This window comes from Monodelphis domestica, chromosome 2 (assembly GCF_027887165.1).
Source record: "Monodelphis domestica isolate mMonDom1 chromosome 2, mMonDom1.pri, whole genome shotgun sequence".
Lineage (NCBI taxonomy): Eukaryota > Metazoa > Chordata > Mammalia > Didelphimorphia > Didelphidae > Monodelphis > Monodelphis domestica.
Genome location: NC_077228.1, coordinates 350,434,651 through 350,444,287, shown reverse-complemented (window position 1 = coordinate 350,444,287; position 9,637 = coordinate 350,434,651). Strand labels below are relative to the sequence as shown.

At 33.7% G+C, this 9,637-nt stretch overlaps 1 pseudogene; it reads right to left on the bottom strand.

The window, feature by feature from the left end:
- Window positions 1-6,730: 6,730 nt before the first annotated feature.
- LOC100618102 (complement component 1 Q subcomponent-binding protein, mitochondrial-like) lies at window positions 6,731-8,129 on the bottom strand (annotated as a pseudogene).
- Between the last annotated feature and the right edge of the window lie 1,508 nt (window positions 8,130-9,637).

Below are 9,637 nucleotides of genomic sequence, written 5' to 3'. Positions count from 1 at the left end.
AGAGATAATACTATGTATATTTTGTGAGATAGAATAGAAAATAATACATCAAAACTACATCTAGCAGAGGAAAACATGCATGCCAATATAATTGTCCCACATTATCCTTTGTGTCCACATTCATGGCTTTCTTGCCTATCACCAGACCAAACTGGGTAAAGGAGAAAAGGAGCCTAATTGGACTTCTAATTCCATTCTAACAATTGCATCCATTATCTCCAAAGCTGAATGAGTTCCACATTGTTATTCTATCATTTTTCAAGGAGATACAATTATTTATGATCCCACTTGGGGTTCTATAGGCAAAGATACTCAAGTAGTTTGCTATTTCCTTCTACAAAATATTTTACAAATGAGGAAACTGAAGCAAACAGGGTTAGGTGACTTGCCCAGGGTCACATAGCTTGTAAGTGTCCAAGGTTAGATTTCAACTAATAAAGATGCATTTTTGACAAGAGGCCCAACATTCCATCCACTGAGCCAATTAGCAACTAGACAGTTACCTACAAAATAGACAATATTTTATTCAATCCTAAATTTCTTTCTCATTCTACATTGATAGTGGTGGTTGAGCTCATTGCTTTCTTCTAAAGACAAAGTGTTAGGCCTGATGCCCAGTAAAGTCAATTAATTATAGCTTTACATCCTGTTCATTTAGCTTATTGAGGTAAATAAGTGTTCACTTAACTCGTCTAGAGAAGCAATTATATTTGCATATGTAAAATAGCTACAGGTCAGTGACATGATGGGGAAAGCACATTATTATATTTACCTTCTGAAATGTTTGGTCTTTCAGCTAAAATATCAAGTTTTAGAACATTTTTATCAATCTTTTGGAGAGAAAGTTCACAAGTCTTTAACATACTTTTAGATAATTTATTTAAGTTTCAGCTTTGTGCAAACAGAATAATTTAAACATTCTGCATGTTGATAAAAATAATTTTTAAGAATAATAAGAATCAGTGGTTGGATCTCAGAATTGAAAAAAAAAGAATGAAAGAAGTTATGTATGAATGAACACAGCTTGCAGAGTATACTCTATTGCTCACCAATTTAAATTAGAATGTTAATATCCAGGTCTAGACATGTGTGAGATTTTATCCTAAAGGTCTAGGAAAGAAATTAAAATTGAGCTCAAATTTAAACTAGAAGATTTTTTTCCTATTGTTTTATTATTCTTCCTTGAAGTTCCACCATCTATTTTGCTTACTGATCTTTTCCTTGGCTCTTACAAAACGATGTCTAAAAACAAACTTTAGATTAAAAGTGTATTCATGCATACAGTACAGAGATATGAATTTCTGGTGATCTAAGCATGAAAGACAAAATATTCTCAGATCTTTTTGAAGGAGAAAACTAAGGGTGTAATTTTGGATTCAGTGTGTTATTCCAACTAAAATACCCAAACATTTTTCTTTACTTCTTCAATTAAAAAGGAAGGAGGAGCTAATGTTCTCATTGATTTATTTTAAAGGCAGTTGGTATTGTTATTATGGGAATTATTTTACAAAGATTTAATAAATAGTTAATCTAAAGCTGCTTAAAATAAGGTTAAATGAATAACTTGTAATTGATTAAATTCAACTCTTCCAGACTGATTCTTCCTTCACAGAGCCATTACCATGCACTGAATTTTATCTTTACACTGATAAATACTCATATCTTTACATGGTGTGCTTGATACACCACACAATTTCACTCCTTTTAGAGAATATCTTTAAGAAAATGTAGTCATAAGATCTATGAATTATTTTTAATGAAACCTTCAGTCAAGATATTTTAGAATCTACCCTGAATAGTTATCATGTATCATTAAAACGAAGAGGCATTATTACTCTGTATATGCATTATATACAGATATGGATAGACATAATACAAATATACACATATTTACATACATATATATATATATATATATATATACATATGTGGATACAAAATGAATAGCAAAAAGAAATGTGTTACTGTGATTAAGTAAAACTAAAAGGCTACACTGAATCATGTGCCCCAAACCCAAAAGCTACCTGATTTGAAGTCAGTATTTCTCAGACAGTAGGAATGGCATCTCCATCACACCAGGTAATATTGATACTCACTTCCCACATTTTTCTTAATATCCTACCTCATTGCTAATCTTACTTCTTAGAAGTTAAAAAATGAGTTTTTCATGTTTTAATCCCCCTAAAATATAATTTTAATTATAAATATATATATATATAAATATAAATAAAATCTGAGATATTAGGTTTAAGATTCACAGTATTCAACAGGAAATAATGAACTTCTAGAAAATCTATTTTGTATACTCATTTCTACCTAGAACTAATTTTTCTTTATAAAACAAATGAACATTGTCACTATTGTTTTAATAATAACAAGACTTGATATCTATATAACATATTTGCATTTTCTCATTTGATTCTCACAGATAGAAGAGAAAGTATATCCTGATGGGCTTATTATCTCAATTTTATAAATGTGGGAACAGCCATTTAAGAGGGTTAAGTAATTTGTTCAAAGTTATGAATATGAAGAGTACCAGGTGTGGAATTCATGACTCTGTCTCCCTAGATAGGAAGTCTAGCTCTCCTCTCAGTATTTTTATTTTTTTCAGATTAAATGTAAACATAATTTTAATACTTATTTTATGACATTTTTGGAATTCATGTTCTTTCCCTCCCTCCCAATCCATTCCCCTGTCTAAGTTGGCAGGTAGTATAGTATGATGTTAGTTGTACATATGCTGTCATTCAATAAATATATACATGTTCATCATATTGTGAAGGAAGGTCTATATTGATTACATTAGACAAAAATGAAATATATATGAAACAAAAATGAAAGATATATCCGATAGATTCATGAAAGATATAAAGGGAAAAATGGTATGCTTCAATCTGCATTCAGACTACACGAGTTCTCTGGCAATGGATAGTCTTTTTATCATGAGTTTCTTGGAGTTGTCCTGTGTCCTTTCATTGCTAATAACACTTGTCATTCTGATTTTTTTTATCATTGTACTTTATTGCTGGTACTGTGTACAACATTCTCCTCATTCTGCTCACTTCACTTTGGATCATTTCATATAAGTTTTTATGATTATTTTGTTCATTATTTCTCATTGCACAATAGTATAGTCTTACATTGCAATGTGTTCAGCTACTCCTGAGTTTATAGAAATAATTATTACATGCGTGATCCATGTTTTTTCCCTCCCTCCCTCCCAATCCTCCTTCTTCCCTGAGATGGCAGATAATGTGACATAGGTTGTACTTTAAAAATATACAATAATTCCATGTCTATCATGTTGTGAAAGACAATGCCTATGGCTTATACTAGAGAAAAAACTCATGGAGGAAATAAAATGAAAAAATATATGATTCAATGTACATTCAGAATTGATCTGTTCTTTTATGGTGGTAGATGGCCTTTTTCATCTTGAGTCCCTTGGAGTGGTCTTGGATCCTTGCATTGTGTTAGTCATTCATATTCACAGTAGAGGATATGCTCTGGGATAATGTTAATTACCCCAAGTTCAGAACTATCAGTTATAATCAAGTAAAGCCTGATATGACTCTCCTCTTTGTCACAACTTCCTACTTGTTAGTGTAAGAGTATTTTCTGAAGACAAAGCAAGAGAGAGACAGAGACAGAGAAAGACAAAGAAACAAATATAGAGAAAGACAGATTGAGAGATAGACAGTAAGAGGTACAGAGGCAAAGAAAGAAGCATTCCAACAGAGACATAAATACATCTATAAGCACATACATAATAAATATGAGGGAGAAATACAAATACATACAAAGGAGCTGAATTTAAGCTAGTTTGTAAGGTAGGGCACAAGCAATTGAGTGGATTAGGAAAGGTTCCTACAGAAGATGTTTCCTGAGCTGCACAAAAAGTCGATATACATCATGACTAGGGAGTACATTTCAAGCATCTTCAATAGTAAATGCAAAAGCAAAGTGACTGGGCATGGCATTTTGTATGTAAAGAGCCACAAAAAAAGATGAGATTGTCCATTACAGTTAATACAATTTGAAAAGGAATATAAAAATGTGGCTGGAAAAAATAAAATAGGATCAAGTTGTGACAATCTTTAAAAGGTAAACATTATATATTTTATGCAAGAAGCAATAGGAAGTCACTAGAATTTAGTATATTCATCAGAAGAACAAACACTGAAGCAGAAACAAACATTTAGGCCATTTAATGAGAAGTTGGAATTCTTTAGAAAAGGACCGAATGTTAGGAAAAATTGAAGGCAAAAGGACAACTGGATGAAAGAGGATGAACATAAGCTTATGGTCTATGGAGAGACAGAACTGAACAGAACCAAATGAATAGATAAAATGTACTGAGAAGAGAAAAAGATATAATCAGATAACCTGAGCAGCAGTATAGAGGGTGGGTTGAATTGAAGCAGGGAGATCAATTAAGAATATTACAGTAATCTAGAGAAGAAGTGATATGAACATAAACTTAGATTTTAGCTTTAAGAATACAGAGAAGAGGTTAGATGAAAAGGATGTTATGTTGTAGAGGTAGAAAGAGTGAGATATAACAATAAATTGGAATAAGACAGAGTAATAAGTAGAGGATAATGTCAAGGTTCAGAAACTAGGAAACAAAAAATAGGGATTTTTTTTAAGGAAGGTGCATTTGGTGGGAAGGATGATTAATTCTTTTTTGAAGATGGGTTAGGGACATAATCTGAAATGTCCAATAACAATTGATAGTCTGTGACTAAATTTCAGGAAAGAGACTGGAGTTCAATGCTATAAAGATGTTGAAGTAGTAAGCATAGAGATGACAGCTAAATCTATGAGAGCTAATAAGGTCACTAAAAGAATGTAGAAAGAGAAGAGAGTAGGGGCTGAAGAGAGAGCTTTGAGTTCCGCTCATTCAGAGGCCATGATCAGCATGATCAATGAGCAAGAGGGGCTGATAGGGTTATTTGCAATAGATAGGACCAAAGGAATGAAAAATTAGAAAAAGATCATCAATGATTTAGCAGTTAAAAAGCCAATGATAACTTTTGGGAAATTGTTTTTGTTGAGTAATGAGATCAGAAGCTAAATTTTAAAATATTGTTATTAAGCAATGGAGACAAAGTATAGATTAATGAGTTTGGCTAGGTAAGAGAGAAGAAAATCCACTAAAGGGATGACAGTAGCTAGAATACTTTTAAAAATTTTATTTTTAAAGATGAGGAAGACTTGGCAATGTGTGAAGATTGTAGGGAAATAATCAGTAGATATTGAAAGGATAAAGATTCCAGAAAGAGAAGATTACAGAATCAGTTTGCGATAAAAACAAGAAATCAAGGGCACATGTCAGCCTTGGCAAAAAAAAAAAAAGAGCTACCTTTTTGTTAAAACCTGGGGAAAAGAAGAGAGAAATGAGAAAATTTGAAGAGGAATCTCATTGAATAACCTCAATTTTATCAGTAAAGTAAGAATTGACATGCTCATGTGAGAGAGAAAAAGGGAGAGTTGTGATAGACTTAAACAAGAAGAGATTTGATTAAGTTCTTATGGTAAATAAGATAAATAAATTCGAGAAGAGTAAAAGAATTCTTTCCTGCTGCAGTGTGGGACCTATTAAAATTGGGTAATATACAAAGGAAGTGACCCAGAAAGTGAAGTGCCTTGAGATAATGTAACATGAAGATCAGTAGATGGAAATAGAGCAATATGTACTTCTAAAAAAAAGGAAGACTTGGAAGGTGGTTGATGCTTGGGATGGTAATTATGTTTGAGTATCTAAATTGTTGGCTTATTTATCCAGGTATAATAGAGCATCAGAAAAATGAATGTGGGTAAGGCATAGAGTGGCAGATTTAGACTTAATGTAGGAAAATATTTCCAAATATTTTAGAGCTGTCCGAAAATACAAAGAACTGTTTTAAGGGTATTGGGTTCCCCCTAATTAGAAGTCCTCCATCAATGTAAAATAATCTTTTTTGCAGGATGTTTTTGAGAGAAATAATGAACAAATACGGAATGGATTACATCAGTGATATAACAATTAGAAAGGGGTTGCATAATGCTTAAGCAACCACAAATTATCATTACCTATATTTTATTTTATATTTTATTTTATTTAATATTTTTAAATTACATTTTTATTTTGGTTTAGTCCTGCACTCCAATCTGGTTTATTAACTTTATGACTTCTGAAGGCCTTTCTATTCTAGATTAGTTGTGTTGTGGGTAAAGAATAGAATAAAGATCCCCCCAAAATCAATAGTATAGAATAATTTGCTGATTCCAAGATTAAATTAAATAGTATTAATACAAAATTCCATGTATAGATTCAAAGAACCAAACTCAAAAGGACAATATGGGAGAGGCAAGAACAGACAACAGTGAACTGAAAACCTTCCCAAACAAAAAATATGTCCAACTTTTGCTTGAAAATCCCAAGTGATGAGAACATCACAGTCTCTCAAGCTCAATGCTCAGAGAAATATTTAAACTATATTTGGGCATTATTCATCCCCAAATAGTTAGCTGGCAGCTCAGGACATTATGTATTACATGTGCACATGTCTCCCACCTGAAAGACAAATAATGTGTGAATTTTTATTACAGTTTTAATCATTAAAATCTTAAAATTACAGTATGATTTACAATATGTATAGGACAATACACATGTATATACGCAGTATAAATATGTATATGTAGACATACATGTATGCATGCATACTATTAGAACTCATTGCTCATTAATCTCCTTGCCAAATAGTGTGCAATTTACATTAAAGTAGTGCCAACGCAGATAAGTCTATTAATCAAAAATCTTTGATGTTTAGAAATAAGAAGCATCATCAATGATGGTATGGAAGAATTAGGGTGTTTTCCAAAAACAGAAAAGAGAATATTCTAGTTATGTAACTGTTTGAAGAATGGATAATAGAAAAAAAGGACAAATGCCTAGCCTTTACTTTTGCCACCTTTCACAGGGATCTTTCAAAATGCCATACTACTCAATGTATCAAATTATTTTAATTACCTAGAAAACATAAGATATAGTGATCAATGTGCCAATAGCAAAGTGAAAAATACAGAAAAATAAGTCAAATCAGAATGTGTCTGCTTTATGGGAAAACAAATAGGTATGCATTTTTATCCCAAACCCTCCTAAAATAGAATAATTTTCCCTGATGGTGAATACATGTTTTCATTCTCATATTCATATGCCCACAGGTCAAGACTTTGTTCATTGGGAAACAACAAAAATAAAGTGGGTTAGGGGACATCTCATTTATGCCTGAAATGATTTTACAAACCGGTCTCCATGACTGTGGCTAAGTAACTATTCTCTCTCCCCATCCCTTTCTGAGGACTTCTGAGTCTCCCTTCCCAATACTGACACTTGACTAAGCCCTTCAGATCCTCCAGAAGGTTGATGTATTCCTGATGCTCTGATGCTGTCCTGAGTTTGATGAGCTCATTCTGTCCACCTCACGGTCAGCCAAGAAGCCCATCAAATGGTGGTCCTGGGTCCAGTCCAGGGAATCTGTGTTTAGGGTGTAATTTCTGTCCTTCCATTCAGTCAGGGGATGAAAGCTAACTTCCCTGACAGAGAAGTCGATCTCATCCTCCTCTTTTTGGTGTTGTTCTTCACTACTTCCACCTCAAAGTTAGGTGTCGACGTGAGTTCTGGCTCCTGCTGCTTTTGGATTTCTGTTCCTCCTTTGGATCATCATCGAAGGTCAGTGGGATGTTGTTGATGTTGAAGGTGACCGTGATGCTCGTGCCAGGCAATCTCCGGACCAGCTTGGCTTCCGTGCCTTCGACCATCAGTTCCCAGTCTCCAGACATCTTGGGGAGGGACTTATGCTTCTGGATTTATCTTCTCTTTGATTTCATCGGTCAAGAACTCTGCAAAGGCCTTGTCCCCCAGCGGTGTGGAACCCCACCCCGCACGTGCATGAAAACAGACTTGGCGCTCATCAGAGTGGTAGCAGAATTAGAGGCGGGGAAGGGGGACCTGGGCGCAGGCGCACCAGGGATTCCTCCTCCCAGGAAACCCTCAAAGGCGTGGCTGTGACCACAGCGGGAGGTCGGGCTCCTTGAGTTGCTGTGCCCAACAGCAGCAGGGGGAGCTGCAGTGGAGCCATGACTGAGACACATGAGTGGGGTAGGTAAAGACGTCTGATTTTTATTTTCAAGAAAATAGCTACATGATGAGCTCAAATGTCCTTGTTCATATAGAAAATTATATAAAGTCTTTTTTATAAAATATAGAATTAACCTCTTGTGCAATATGTATTTCTAGAATCAATGGAGATATTTAAATTAATGAGCATTTCAACATATTGTATCCCTTTGTTTAAAATTCATTTCATCAATATACTTTGTTTGCTCAAGGAAGGATAGGGACTATATATTTCTTTATGTCTGAGAGCAATTTTTTTTCCTTTCCTTGGAGGGAGACTTACTTTTTCCTTAGTGTTTATTTTAGAGTAAGATACTTGCATAAATGAATATGGTTTAGTGAATGAAAAATTTTTGTCTCATAATTTTCTAAGTAAAATTTACTTTGTTACAAATTCTGCTAATTTCAATTGTAAAGCATCCTCTAAAATCCCAGCAAATTTAGTCCCTTAGTTTATCTACACAGTGACAAGGAAAGAAGCTTGGATGATAGATTTTTATTACATGAATTTTTAATAAAAAAAATTTTACCCATAAATATCAACATAGAAAAAGTAAGTTTTCACCTAAATTAAAAGTAAAGGTAAGGGAGTAGTTAGAGTATGTATCTATATGTGCATGTGGCAAATATAAAAATACTTGTAAACATAAAATACATATGAACATATAGAAAATAAGTTTTGAACTTTAGTTTCCTAGCTCAAATTATCCAGCATAGTATTTTTGCCCTCTTAGAATGTCATTTAGATATGAAATTCAAATTTGTTTAGTGTAAACCCAAATATCGCTCATGCTGTTCATGGCTAAGTCACAGCTTCTTTTAAGAAATTTCACTTCCTGCGAAATGATACCTTAATAAACTTTACATTTAACTTTTGTTCTAAAACAAAGGGGTCTTCATCTTAACTGTCCAAGTACTTTTCTTAGCCTTGTCACTGTTTGAGCTATTTCAGGGAGAAATCTCCCTAACTAACCTTCGTATCCAACTTTTATCAGCTTTTCTTCTTTTTCTTTTCATTTTGTTTTGTTGATCCTATGTGATTTTACTTTAGATTGGTAGTCGCAATAAAATGAAAACTTTGTGTATATTTAAACACCAAGAATTCAACAATGGGGTTGGTGGTAAAAGATTTAGAAGCCCGATTTTCACCAGAGAGCTAGATGAAAATATGACTCCATAAACTATCTTCCCCAAAGGAAAGCAATTAGAGGGAAAAGAAGACTAGACTAATGAAAAAGAAGAGTGAGGCATCACAAACAAGTGCCTGGATTGTTGATTCCTCAGGAAACTTTTCCCAACCCTATGCTCCAAAGGGACTTCTATATTGTCACACTTGAAGACTTTCTAGGTCAAGGCATAGGAATTATTCTCTATTAACTCATTTTAAAGCCAGACACAGCCAACCCCCAATATGCCTTCCACAACCACAAACCCTGGCCTCAGTTGCCTCACATTTCAAATGAAAGTTTG